Source organism: Camelus dromedarius, chromosome 4, assembly GCF_036321535.1.
Source record: "Camelus dromedarius isolate mCamDro1 chromosome 4, mCamDro1.pat, whole genome shotgun sequence".
NCBI classification, from domain to species: domain Eukaryota; kingdom Metazoa; phylum Chordata; class Mammalia; order Artiodactyla; family Camelidae; genus Camelus; species Camelus dromedarius.
Genome location: NC_087439.1, coordinates 81028435 through 81040691, shown reverse-complemented (window position 1 = coordinate 81040691; position 12257 = coordinate 81028435). Strand labels below are relative to the sequence as shown.

Genomic DNA, 12257 nt, shown 5'->3' with positions numbered 1-12257 from the left:
CTGGATATCCACTTTATTTATAGGTTATAATCATTATTTTTATCATTATTTTTCTTGGATCAAATTGACCTAGCTCTGGTCACTGAGAAGTCTTTTAAGTTGGTAGGACCCGTGGTTTTTGACCTCTCTTATCTGCTCTCTGTAGCAGGCAGGGTTCTCCAAGGAACAGAACCAACAGGATATTTATATGAAGAGGATTATTTTAAGGAATTGGCTAACGCAGTTGTGAGAACTGTCAAGTCTGAAATCTGTAGGGCAGGTTGGCAGGCTGGCAACTCAGGTAGGAGTTGATATTGCAGCCTTGAGTTAGAATTTCTTCTCCAGGAAGCCTCAGTTTTTGCTCTTCAACTGATTGGATGAGGCCCACCCATATTATTGAGAGTAATTTCCTTTTATGTAAGGCCAGTTGACTGTAGATATAAACCTATCTACAAAATACCTTCACACACACCTAGATTAGTGTTTGATGAAATCACTGGGTACTCTAATCTAGTCAAGTTGACACAGAAAACTAACCATCACACTCATCCATTGTTTAGGAAGCAAGAGGGTCATTTAGCTTTCCGTAAGTCAACAAGGGTGGGTGGATGGAGAATACAGGGGCCCCCTCAGGCTGGTTTGGGATGGAAGTATGCAGTTCTGGTTCAGGCCTCTTTAGTTTCCAGGTTTGACCTTTGCTTCCTGCCCTCTGTGAGAGCTTGGGCAAATCCTTTTATCTGTAAAAGGGGAGAATCATTGTTCTGGGGTGGGTGGATTCAGAAGAAGGATTTTAAATGCCTGCCTTGGAAGCCTGAGTGGGCCCCAGCCCCTGCCCCAGGGCTTGGCTTCAGGTACCTTCCAGGACTTGCAGCCACCTATCTGGGGACATACCTGGGGTACCCCTCCTTCCTGGGAGAGGCGGAGGTGCTGTTAGCAGCAGCTGTTCCTCTCTCTGATCTGATCACTTTGGAAGAGGGTAGTCAGGGAGTCCAAAGTGGATTAACCACAGAGCCCAGGCAGGAGTTGTGGCTACGGGTGTGTACACGCGTGAATGTGTGCTTGTGTGTTTAATATCCTGAAGTCAGATGGGCAATAATTGGAGATGCAGGGAGACCTTCTGGTACTCGAACCTGCAAGGGGCCCACAGATGCTGAGCAAGGCTCTCTAACTGGACAGGGTTCCCGAAAGTTCTCAGGCTGCTGAGGAGGTGGGGGTGAGATGCCTGGCTTTCCCAAAGTTGGGCAAGGAGATGTAGAAAGAGAAGGGGAAAGGGGCCTTCATGCAAGAGGAAAACCCTAAATATATCCCCCAAATCTCCCCTGCTGAGGGGGCCTTGACGTTCCTTCCACCTCCCTGAGTGTCAGTTATTCCCCTTCTTTCTATAAGGGAAACTGAGGCCCAGGGCGGTTCTAGCTTCAGAAGAGGAGTGGATACCAGACATTGTCACCAGCTTATTTTCTTGCTCTTCATGGAGGGCAACCTAGGAGGAAACAAGTTGAAATCACAGCTGGAGAGGGTTGGGTTAGTTCTTGGAGGTGCTGGTGGGAGCCTGGGAAGGGGCCCCAGGGGACTGAAGGGGCAGCTGGGACTCCGTGGCTGGAATCTCAAGAACAGAAGTGGTTGTGTTTGGCAGGTGAGGGCCAGGCCTTCCTGCACTGATGCTGTGTGTGTCTGTAGCGGGGCAGGATGAAGAGCCGAGGAGAATCCTGGGGTCCCAAGCTGCCTTGTGCTGACTTAGGGAAAACAGTGCAGTCCAGCCGTGCCCCTTACAACCTCATTTGTTCTCATGCCACCCCTGTATCCACCTCTGGGGTGGTGGGACAGGAGATGGGACTGGTGTCAGTGAGCATCCTTGGGCCATGAGCTGGACCAGTCCAGCCTAAGTTTCCTCCTCTGTCTAGCTCACGGGTTGCTATGAAGAGCTTTGGAGATGGCATACCTCGTGGGGCCCATGTCCTCTTTCTGGCTGGGGTGATCAGTAGGGGCAACTTTGTGTAAAGCTGGCACTCCTTCTGCCCCACCGCTCACTGAGGGGACTGGTCTCCCAGGACCGAGGTACAGGAGTGAGTTCCTCCCCTATGGGGAGTCCTCCCACTGCCTTCTGCAGCTACCACTCCTCCTCCTTCCCTTGCTCCCCCCTTTCCCTCCTCCCCTCACCCTCACCAGGGAGGATGATAAACTTGCTGCCAGCTCCGAATAGGGCCTGACCTCAGCGGTGAGGCATCCCCTTGCCCCCCACCCTCCCAGCCGCGGGTCCTGCATTCCTGGAGAAGATGAGGTTGAGCTGCTGCCACTCACCCCTCCTTTGTCCTGAGGGCTGCTGCCCACCCTGCCACTTCCTTCTTCTTCCCTCATCAGAGCCTTCAGTGCCAAAGGCCCCAGCTGTGGGCCTCGGACAGGATAGATGATAATAATAATAATGGTGGTTACCATTTATTAAGCAGTGAGGCACATTACATGGATAGTGTCAATGAATTCTCAAGACAGTGCCATGGGGAGGTTGCTATTATGATTGTTCCAGTTTTAGCCTGGACAGGGAGGGGAAGGTGGTGAAGAGAGGGGAACGGAGGCTCAGAGAGGTCAAGCTGCTTGCACCACCTCACACAGCCCCCGCCCCCCACCCCCCCAACAGCCCACCAGCAGCATTAGGCTCAACCCAGGACACAGGAACTGGTCCTGAGAGGAGATGCAAGCATGGGAGGCCAGACTTGCTTGGGGGCCTGGAGCCTCCTGGGGCATCTCAGCTGCCAGAAGAGATGGGTGGGCATCTCCTGGGTGTTGAGAGCTTTATGGAGGAAAGTTAATGTCCCTCCTCTTTCCTTCCCTGGTTTCTAGAGGCATACATTCAGATCTGGGCAAGCAGGCAGCCCTCTCCAGTGTACTACCTGCCTGCCTTCAAAGTTCAGCGAGCAGGCTTGGGTGTCAGGGAGATGTAGGCTCGAATCCTGACTCTGCCACCCACTGGCCCTGGGGCCTTGAGAAAGTCCCATAATCTCTCTGAATCACAGTTTCCCCATCTCTAAGTGGGCATGATATCGTCTACCTCGAAGGACAGTTCTGGGGACTGGAGATACTGGAAGAGCAGAGCCAGGCCCGAGCTGCCCTTGATAAATCGCAGCATTGCACCCTCCGTCACCCAGCAGCATCATCGCTCTCCATCCCAGCTGTGCAGCACCAGCCGCCGGGTCCAACCTCTGGGACCGCCATGTCCGGTGTAGCCACGTACCTGCGTGCTCAGGTTGCAGACGAGAGCCCGGGTAGGGGGTGAATGACTCCCACTGTGGGGCTGTGTATCAGCTTCCCACGCAGGGGGCGGTGTGGGTGATCTCGCTGCTTTCCCAACCACTGTCAGGCTCGTTCTCCTTTCCCATTTACCACATCAGTCATCATCACCTTGCACTATTACTTCATTTAAAAAAAATGACTTGCTTTTTTTTTTTTTAACCTTTTACTTGTTCTAGGTGATAGAATTTATGGGTTTAATCCAAGATTATGTATTTTTAATCTCTTGCTAAATACAAAAAAAATAAAATTGTTGAGCCACGTTTCCAATGAAAATCATCTTGAATGTCATACTTTAGGAAACAGTGGTCAGATGAACTTCTCTCTCTTATAGATTTTTTTTTTGTCAATTCTTAATTACCAGAGATTTGAAACATATACAGAAGCAAGAAGAATAGTATACAAAGAATAGTACTCCTTTGTACCCATACTCCTGTTTCAAAAGCTATCAATATTTTGCTGTTTTTGATTCATCAGTCCCCTGTCACTTTTTTTTTTTTTTTGGCTGGAGTGTTTTTAAAGCAAATCCCAGACGTTATATCATTTCACTGTAAATACTTCAGTACGTATCCTTAACAGATAAGGGCTTTTAATTTTAACATTACCGTAATACCATTATCACAGTCAACATAATTAGTAACATTTTCTTAGGAGCCGCTAATACCTAGTCTGTGTTCAGTTTTCCCTGATTATCTCAAAAATGTCTTGTTCCAGTTAGTTTGAGTGAGGCAGATGGACTTGGAAACTGTGCTGTAGTCTCTCTGTTTCTGTAATAATCCTGTGTCTGCATGTATCATTGCCTCTGCCTCTTCACCAATCAATGGATCATACATGATCACTTTTTCTGACGGGTCCTTATTCCAGTTTTCACCTGTCTCCTCTCTCATCCATCCTTTTTCTCCAGCACAGTTTCCCTCCAGGCTCCTAACCAATGTCTCTGTCCAGTTGGATGTGAAATCAGGAGCCCAATATCCCTCACATTTCCAGCGTCCCCTCCCCAGCCTTGGCCTGGCCAGCCCACTGCCTTGTCCCCAGGAAGGAGGTGCTCTGGAAGGAGAGGCAGTGGGTACTTCTTGGGTGAAGTTGGGCACGGTGGCGGGGAGCTCCTGTGCCCATCTCCCTCGATGCCTCATCTGATGAATACTATGTCCCTGAGATGCCCATGTAAGGCTGCCTGGTTTGCTGGGAGCGGGGGCCAGTGGACAGGGCCGAAGGGGCTGGTTGTGGGGTCATGAGGCTCTGGGAAGCCTTACTGGACGGTTGGCCTAGGGCTGGCCAAGGCCTCGTGGGAACACACCCCTGCTTTTAGTCGCGCTCCCCTCCAGGGCCCTCCCTGCCTGGGGCCCCTGCACTCTTGCTTTCATTGCCAGCCAAGGTCCTGCCCTCTCTGAGCCTGGTTGCAAGCTTGGGACGCTGCTCTGCTACTCTGATCCCAACTCCCTGGGGCTGGGAAAGTCATGCCCCGAGTCCCCGGGCCTTGTGTTCTTCCTCTCCTGCCTCTGCTCCCGAGGTCTCACGCCTCAGTCCTTTGTCTCCTGGGAAGTTGAGAGGATGGGGGTACTTAAGTGGGCCCTCTTCCCAGATTTCTCCTCGAGATCCTCGGCATCTTTGAAGAGGCTGCAGCTGTTCCCTGGGTCTCAATGTTCTCATTTGAGAAATGCCCAGAACAGTGCTTGACCGCGTTGACCGAGTCACCAAGAGGGATGTTTGAGGCTTAGGTGTGTGCATATGCATGCACGTGCATGTGTGGGCACCCAGACTTTAGAGCTGCAGCCTCTGAATGTGAGTGAGGGCTGCCCGGCACCACCAAGGTCCAACAGAACTTTCCAGCCCCTCGCCCCGTGTATTCTCTCTCTGCTGTCTCTTCCCTTCCGGTATCTCAGGTTCCACCTCCACATCTTTACATCTTTGTTCTCTTTCCTGTCTGACTTTTCTCTGTGTCCATGTCACTCCCTTCTGCTGTGCCTTTCAGGACTCTGTATACATGTGTCATCCTCAGGGTCCTACCTTGTTCCCCAAGTCCCAGCCCTTCATCCTGATCCCCTCAACCCTTCGTCCTTAACCCCTCAGCCCTAAAATCCAAAGACCTCTCCCTCTTGACTCCATGATTGGGGGGCCTCTTTCTCTCCCAAGTTTCCTCCAAAGTGCTCTGTGACTTAGGGGAAAGGAGGGCTCATGTCCTCCCGTCCTCTGTCCCAAGGATACCCCTCCTGCCCAAAGGCAGCTACAGATGCCCCAGAACTCCTCCTAATGCCTGACAACTTTGTAGGGGTATTGCCTTCATGTGTGTTACTGAGAGTCCCCGTTTCTGAGCCTGTAATGAACACAAGGCTTTTCCCTGAGAAAGACGATCCCTGAGATGTCCCTGATCTATCCAGTGGCACTGAAAATATGTGATTTAAGGGTCAGCCATGAAGGAGGGTTGTTTGAGGTCCTGGCTTAGGCGATGGAAGACCTGGGTTCAAATTTTGGGTTTTCCTCCCTAGCCATGGGGTCTCAGTGAGCCTCAGTCCCCTCATCTATGGAAGAGGAGCAGCAGTGATGTCACTGAGTTGTGGAGAGAATGGGGCCAGATGAGGCGCCCAAACACCCTGTGGTGTTGGCGGGGGGCTCCCGTAGCTTCCCCATTGCCTCAGGCTCTGCCTGTCCGAGGTGCGCTCAGATGGAGGTGGTGCGGGGCGTGTTTGCCTAGCTTGGGGGGCCTGGAATGCAGGGAGGACAACCTGTAGTTTAGTCCACTTCTCAGGATGAACACAGCCCTCCTCTCTTGCTTGTGTGGGTGGGTGTCTCTGAGGGGTCCCTGGAGATGGGAGACTGCCAGGCCCCTGGCCAAGGCGTCTGTGTTGGTGGCGCCGGCTTCTGGGGCACCTCCAGGACGGCGCTGCGGGTGGGTGGAATCCAAAAGAGTGAGACACCGAGGCCGGAACGTGCCGAGGATGCTTGGGGCTGCTTATCTCTGGCCAAGAATGTGCTGTGGTATTATTAGCCGGCAGCCTTCTCGCCTTTGGAATAACCACCCGGGTGGCATGGCAGACACCTGTCCAGCTCTGCCTGCCCAGACAGCCCTCGGGTGCCTGCACTGAACCTCCTGTGGCTGGAGCTCATGTGTGTGCCTGTATGTATGTGTGTGCCTGTATGTATGTGTTTGTGTGCATCTACATGGATCCACGTGTACGTGGGTGGGGCATGTGCCTGTGTGGGTGCAAGTTTGCATGTCAGTATGGTTCTTTGGGGGCCTTTAAGCACTGGCATGTGTGTGCAAAGAGTGTGCTTGTGTATCTGTACTCATTTTCATGCCTGTGTGTACACGTGGATTTAAGTGCATATGCTTGTGTGCAGTGTGTAGGTACCTGTGCACGCATGCATGCATGAGCGTGTGCGTGTATGAGTAAGTGTGAGTGTGCACGATTGTGTGTCTGTGTCTGTGTGTACCTGTGCCTGGGGGAAGCAGGAAGCCCCGAGGAGGCCTAGGGAGCAGGAGGGAAGTAAAGGAGGGGAGGCTGATGACACCACCTGGACGTGGTGAGAGGCTGGGAGGCTGGGTGGGGAGGAGGGGACAGCAGGCAGGTGTGCAGGGTAGGCAGAAGGGGCTGCTGGGATTCTCCAGACTTGGGGTCTGGGCCACTCCCCTTGACTGGACTCTCCAAGGCAGCATGGTAAAGAGCCCTGAGGTCAACTGGCCTGAGTCCAAGTCCTGCCTCCATCAGTCACTAGCCTTGTGACTTTGGGTAAGTGACTTAACCTATCCAAGCCTCAGTTTCCTCATCTGTATGATGGTGATAATAATAGTACCTGCCTAGAAGAGTTACTGGGAGACAAAAAAATACAGTGCCTGGAACATACTCAGAGCCTGATAAATGATAACGTATCGCCATCATCATCATGACCGTGGACCCCTCTGTCTGCCCTGCATCTGGCCTTTGCAGTCCCTCTCTGGCTGAGACCTTCAGGCAGGGTGGGAGACCCCCAGCTCATTCCGCTCATGGCATGACAATGAGACGGAGGCCTAGAGAGGGCACAAGACTGGTCCAGGGTCACCAGGAAGCACGGCAGAGCCATAAGGTCGGTGCCCCTTGGCTCTTGGTAGCTTTTTCTACCAAGAAAGGCTATTGAAGCTCTTTCTGCCTTGCTCACATTTCTGGGTTGGCAGTCTGTTGCCGGGATGGAGAGGAGGGAGAGTCTAGCTGGCTTTCTCACCCAGGCCAGCTTCTGCCGACAGCCCAGGGCGCATCTGTTCACCATGCAGCTTCTTACAGGACTGAGGCTTCCACTCTCTGCCCTAACTGCCCTCCTATGAGTCTTTGATTTTGAGCTCCCAGGATCTTACTGCAAATCCTGACTCTCAGATGGAGAGGATTGGGGGCAGGCCCCAAGATCCTCACTTCCTCTCCTTGTCCTGCCTGAATAGCCAGCTCCGGACTGAGGTCCTCACACCTGGTTGGGCTACCCTGGCCTCACCTTCTGCTCCGTCTTTGGCCAGACAGGAGTGAAATTCCTAGGAAGCGCCAGGCCCATTTAGAACTGGGCCCCCACCTGCCCGCCTCTACCCCCACCAGCACATCCCACATCCTCTCCCTTGGCCCGCCTAGGCCTCCCTTGAACTCCCAGGTGCCAGGACGACTGCCCCACCTCCTCCACCAGGGTAGCAGGCCCAGGGTGTCGCCAGGCATGTGGGGGTGGGAGCGGGCACTTTGGCGCCTCTGTGTGGTGGGGTGGGGGTGGGCAGAGGCAGGTGGAATCTGCCAGGATCCCCGAGCCTGGGCAGGCTGTGATTGCCCTGGACATCGGCCAGAGAAGACTTGTTTTTCACAACCACCACCAACTACCCGGAAGAAGAAAAAAAAAACCAACAACAACAAAAACAACCACTAAACTTTTTTTTTTTTTTTTTTTTTTTTGTGGAATCTGCTGTTAATGGCCGATTGGCTGTACATTATTAAACAGGCAGCTGGAGGTCTGCCAGGGTAGGGTGCTTGAGCCAAGACTCACAGCCTGAACACAATGTTCCTAGGAAAACAGTCACCGTGGGGTCCCTGGGGAGGAACACCCAGAGGGAGGGGCTCCAGCTGTTGCTTCTCGCCCTGCTCATCTTTCCCACCCCAGCCTCTGTCTGGTCATCTTGTGGGGCCAGGGCCGTGCTATATCTGGAGCCTAAGCATCCAGGCCCTGTGAGCCCTTTCCCTTCTCCCTGCTCTTTCCCTTTTCACGGTTATGTGGACAGCCTCTTGCTTCTGTCCCTGCCCAGTGAGCCCAGCACTGGCTCTCCTGGCGGCTAGGCTGAGCATTGGGTTGGGAGCTGGACACCTGGTTCTGGGTTGATTCCATTGAGTTCCTCCCTGTGGTGACATTGGGGTTCCCTACTTGTACCCATGTCACTATAAGGATGGTCAACTCTAAATTCTCACCAACATTTTGTAAGCCCCATGGGGTGGCCTTGGAAAGATGCTGCGGTGATTGTTAACCAGGCTTTGTAGCCCTTCCTGCTCCCGTCCAGGTTCTATCGGTGAGACCAGGAGTCATTTCTCACCCAAACTCTGCTGGGAGTGACTGGACACTGGATCCATTCACATCCTTTTGGACAGTCCCTCCAGCCCCCTTGAAGCCAACCAGGGTATAGGTCAAAGGTCTGAAGGTGACTTCAAGTGGAAGAAAAGCAGAGGGTCTGGAGTAGGGTGACCACCATCTTCGTGAAGCCAGCGCCATACTAGGGTATGCGGACAGAAGCAGAGCGTGGGGTCTGTGTCATGCCGGGGCGGGCCCACTGCCTTCTGCACCATCAGGCTGCTGCTGGCACGTGCGTGTGGGGGGTTATGAGTTTGGGAACTGATCCTAAGGAACCTTCTCTGAGCCTCTAGAGATAAGATGGCGTCACAGTTAGGAGTACAAACTGGGCTTTGATCCCATTGCCACTGCTTCTTTGCTGTCTTCTTCTTATTGACTTTGGGCAAGTGACTTCGCCTCTTGTGTCTGAGCTGCTACAACTGTGCAAAGCAGGTTAGAATAACACTCACTCACTCCCAGGGCCGTGGTGCGGAGTGAATGAGCTTGTGCGTGGACGGGGCCTGGCACGTGTGGAGGGCGCACTGGCTGTCGGTGGTCCCTCCCACCACCATTCTGTGCTTCCCCTTCATGTTGCTCAGCACTCTGCATGTCACATGTCTGTGCTTTGGTTTGCTCAGTGTCTCCTCATCCTCCAGACCCTGTACCTGGCTTTGACAGGGGCTTTGGGGCACAGGGCCTGACCCAAGGCAGCACTCACAAAGCATTTGCTGAATGAATGGGTGAGTGAATGAACAAATGAAGGGATGAGGGCTGCCTGGTCAGGGACCAGAACCAGAGAAACAACTGAGCACCTAGAAAGTGGAAAGATCCAGAAACTGTGGAGGACCAGGAATGTCCAGCCTGTGAAGCGACTACTCTGGGAGATGGTGAGTGACTGTGTGTCTGCGTATGTATGATTTTTGAATAAAGCTTGGAAGTCATTTGTTCCCTGAGGCTGGACCCGGGGCCTCAGGAAGTAGGCTGCAGCCAGTGGTGGGAGCTGCTTTGGCTGTGGGGGGAGCTCAGGGTGGGGGGTGAGCAGGCAGAGGCTGGTGGCACGCCAGGCACACGGAGAGCCCCGTGCTGTGTGGGAGGTCAACTTGCCAGGTCCCTGCCGACTTGATGCTGCTGCTTCAGCTAGAAGAGTCACAATCTTTTAGTCGATGTCTCTGAATGTCAGTTTCCTCATCTATAAAATAGGATCAATAATGGTCAATATCCATAGGGTTGTTCAGAGGATTCAAGTGAGTTAATATCCACAAAGCTCTAAGAACATGGAAAGCATTCTATAAATTTGAGCATTTATTAAACAACACCAAAATGATATATCGGAAGAAGAGATGAATTGTGATTCAAGTGGGCGCGGTGATGGCTTCTTTGAAGGAGGATGTGGGGGGAGCATAACCGTACCAAGGGCTGCCCTGGACAGACTCTGCACTTGGCACTCAAAGCGGTTAAGTGACTTGCTTGAGGTCACACCGCCAGTGGGTGGGTGGCCAGGCTTCGGGCGCGGTCTGTGCCTCTCCAAAGCCTGGACTCTCTTCCCTCCACTCCTGAACTCCAGCAGGGCGGGGCTAGATTTCTCTGATTCTCATACCCTGGGAGGGATAGCACCTCACTTCAAGGTGGAGCAAAGTGATTATTATTATCTCTAGGGATGGAACCTAAGTCCTCAGGAGGGAAGTCTCCAGCTCTGTCCAACCCTGAAAATGCTTTATAATTAAAAAAAAAAAATGGGGAGAGAGTGAGAGTGGGACAAGGGTGAAAGTTTCAACAGCCTGTTGCCATGGAAACCAGGGCAAGGAGAGATAGTCATAAGAAGAACACTGGAGGGACGAGGATATGTTAAGGAGAAGATGTTAAGGAGGAGGAATGGTGAGATGAGGGGTAACTTAAGGGGGTACAGGGAAGGGAAGTCGATGCACAGAAGGGTGAGGAGGTGGACGAAGGCCATGCCAGTGATGAGAGAGAGGAGGGAGCAGAACCCAAGGTTTGGTGGGACCTGAGCCAGTGGGCAGCTCCAGATTTGGGGCAAGCGTGGCTGGCTAGGGCCAGTCCCCACAGGTCGACTGGGCAGTGGCAAGGGGGTAGTTGTAGAGGTGGGAGGTCAGTGGACCAGTACTTGAGCCAGCCTGGGACAGCACGTGTAAGTTCAGCCACCAGCCTGGCTCCTTGCCTCTCCCAGCCTGGCCGGCTCAGCTAAAGGGCCGCTCTCATGCTGGGGCCAGCAGCCTATCGGCTGACCTGGCCTTGTCAGGATGCTGCTCTGTCCTTAGCAGCTGATCAGCCCCTGGCTGTTCCTGCTTCTTGGACATTCAGAGGCGAATGGAAAATGGTCCCAGGCTTCAAGGAATTCACAGAAAAAGGGGCAGAAAGAAAAAGGAGTGCATATGGGCCGTGACGTTTGCCCTGGCTTACCTTCCCGAGAGAGGTTTTCCAGTATTTGATGATCCATGTTGTATCCTTTCTGCATCATCTGAAATAAAAATTGGACCCTATTTCTTTAACCCTCCTGTGCTTTTATTCAACAAATATTTATTGAATATGTACTGTTGTCCCCCCCGGATGCTCTTTGATTTACAGAGTATAGACGAGGACTTGACATTTCTGATGGTGTCTGAGCAGTGTGGAGTAGAGTGGAACCCTTACCTACTTTGGTTTGGATTCTATACCTCTATTAATGCAATCAAAAGTGCGCATGCCTTTTAGGGGCAACCATAGCCTGCTGTCAGCTGCACTGAATTTCTGTTTTCACCAAATCTTAGACCTTTCCCAAGATTAACTCAGTTTTTTTTTTTTTTTAAACTTTTGAACCTTAATTCAGGACTCTACCCCATGGGAAATGTTCCCTTGCTAATTTTGGCTTTTTTGTAAAGTCAGTTTTACACTTCGATTCAGTTTGGCATCTTAGCTTTTCCTTCTACTTTTTGTTTTCTTCGTGTACTTGGTAAACCTCCATTGTAAGTCTTCACCTAAGTTACTGATAAGTATGTTGGACAAGCCAGGGCAGAGGACAGAGCCCTTTGGCAAGTGAGAAAGTTGACATTGATCTATTAATCAACATCCCTTGGCTTGCTGGCTAGGAATCCACTCGGCTTTCTCTCTTGGCTCTAGGCATTTCAGCCTGGATCCTGCCAACACCTTCCTGAAACCCAGATAATCTGGGTTTGGGGATTCCCCGACCGTCCAGTCTCGGAACCTTATAATAATGGGTTAGGGTGGTGGATGTGGGTATGTGAGGCGGTGGGGGTGTGGGCTCTCTGAAAGAATCCAGGCAGAGCCAGTGATTATCACTGAGATAGGCTTAAGGGGAATCCTGTCCTGGAGGCAACTAAATCTCAGGGTCCTTCCAGCTTCAAAATTGTGTTGCTCGGGGAGACAGGGATTCGTGTGTAGTCAACTGGCACCATCAGTGACTCTCTGCCAAGGACCATCATCTGCTTGGAAACGTGTCC

General features: G+C 52.3%; 1 protein-coding gene across 3 annotated transcripts in view; it reads left to right on the top strand.

Annotated features, from left to right (window-relative positions):
- TNS1 (tensin 1) overlaps positions 1-12257 on the top strand; it is a 174673-nt gene that overhangs the window by 26429 nt on the left and 135987 nt on the right. The gene's annotated exons all lie outside the window — the stretch shown is intronic.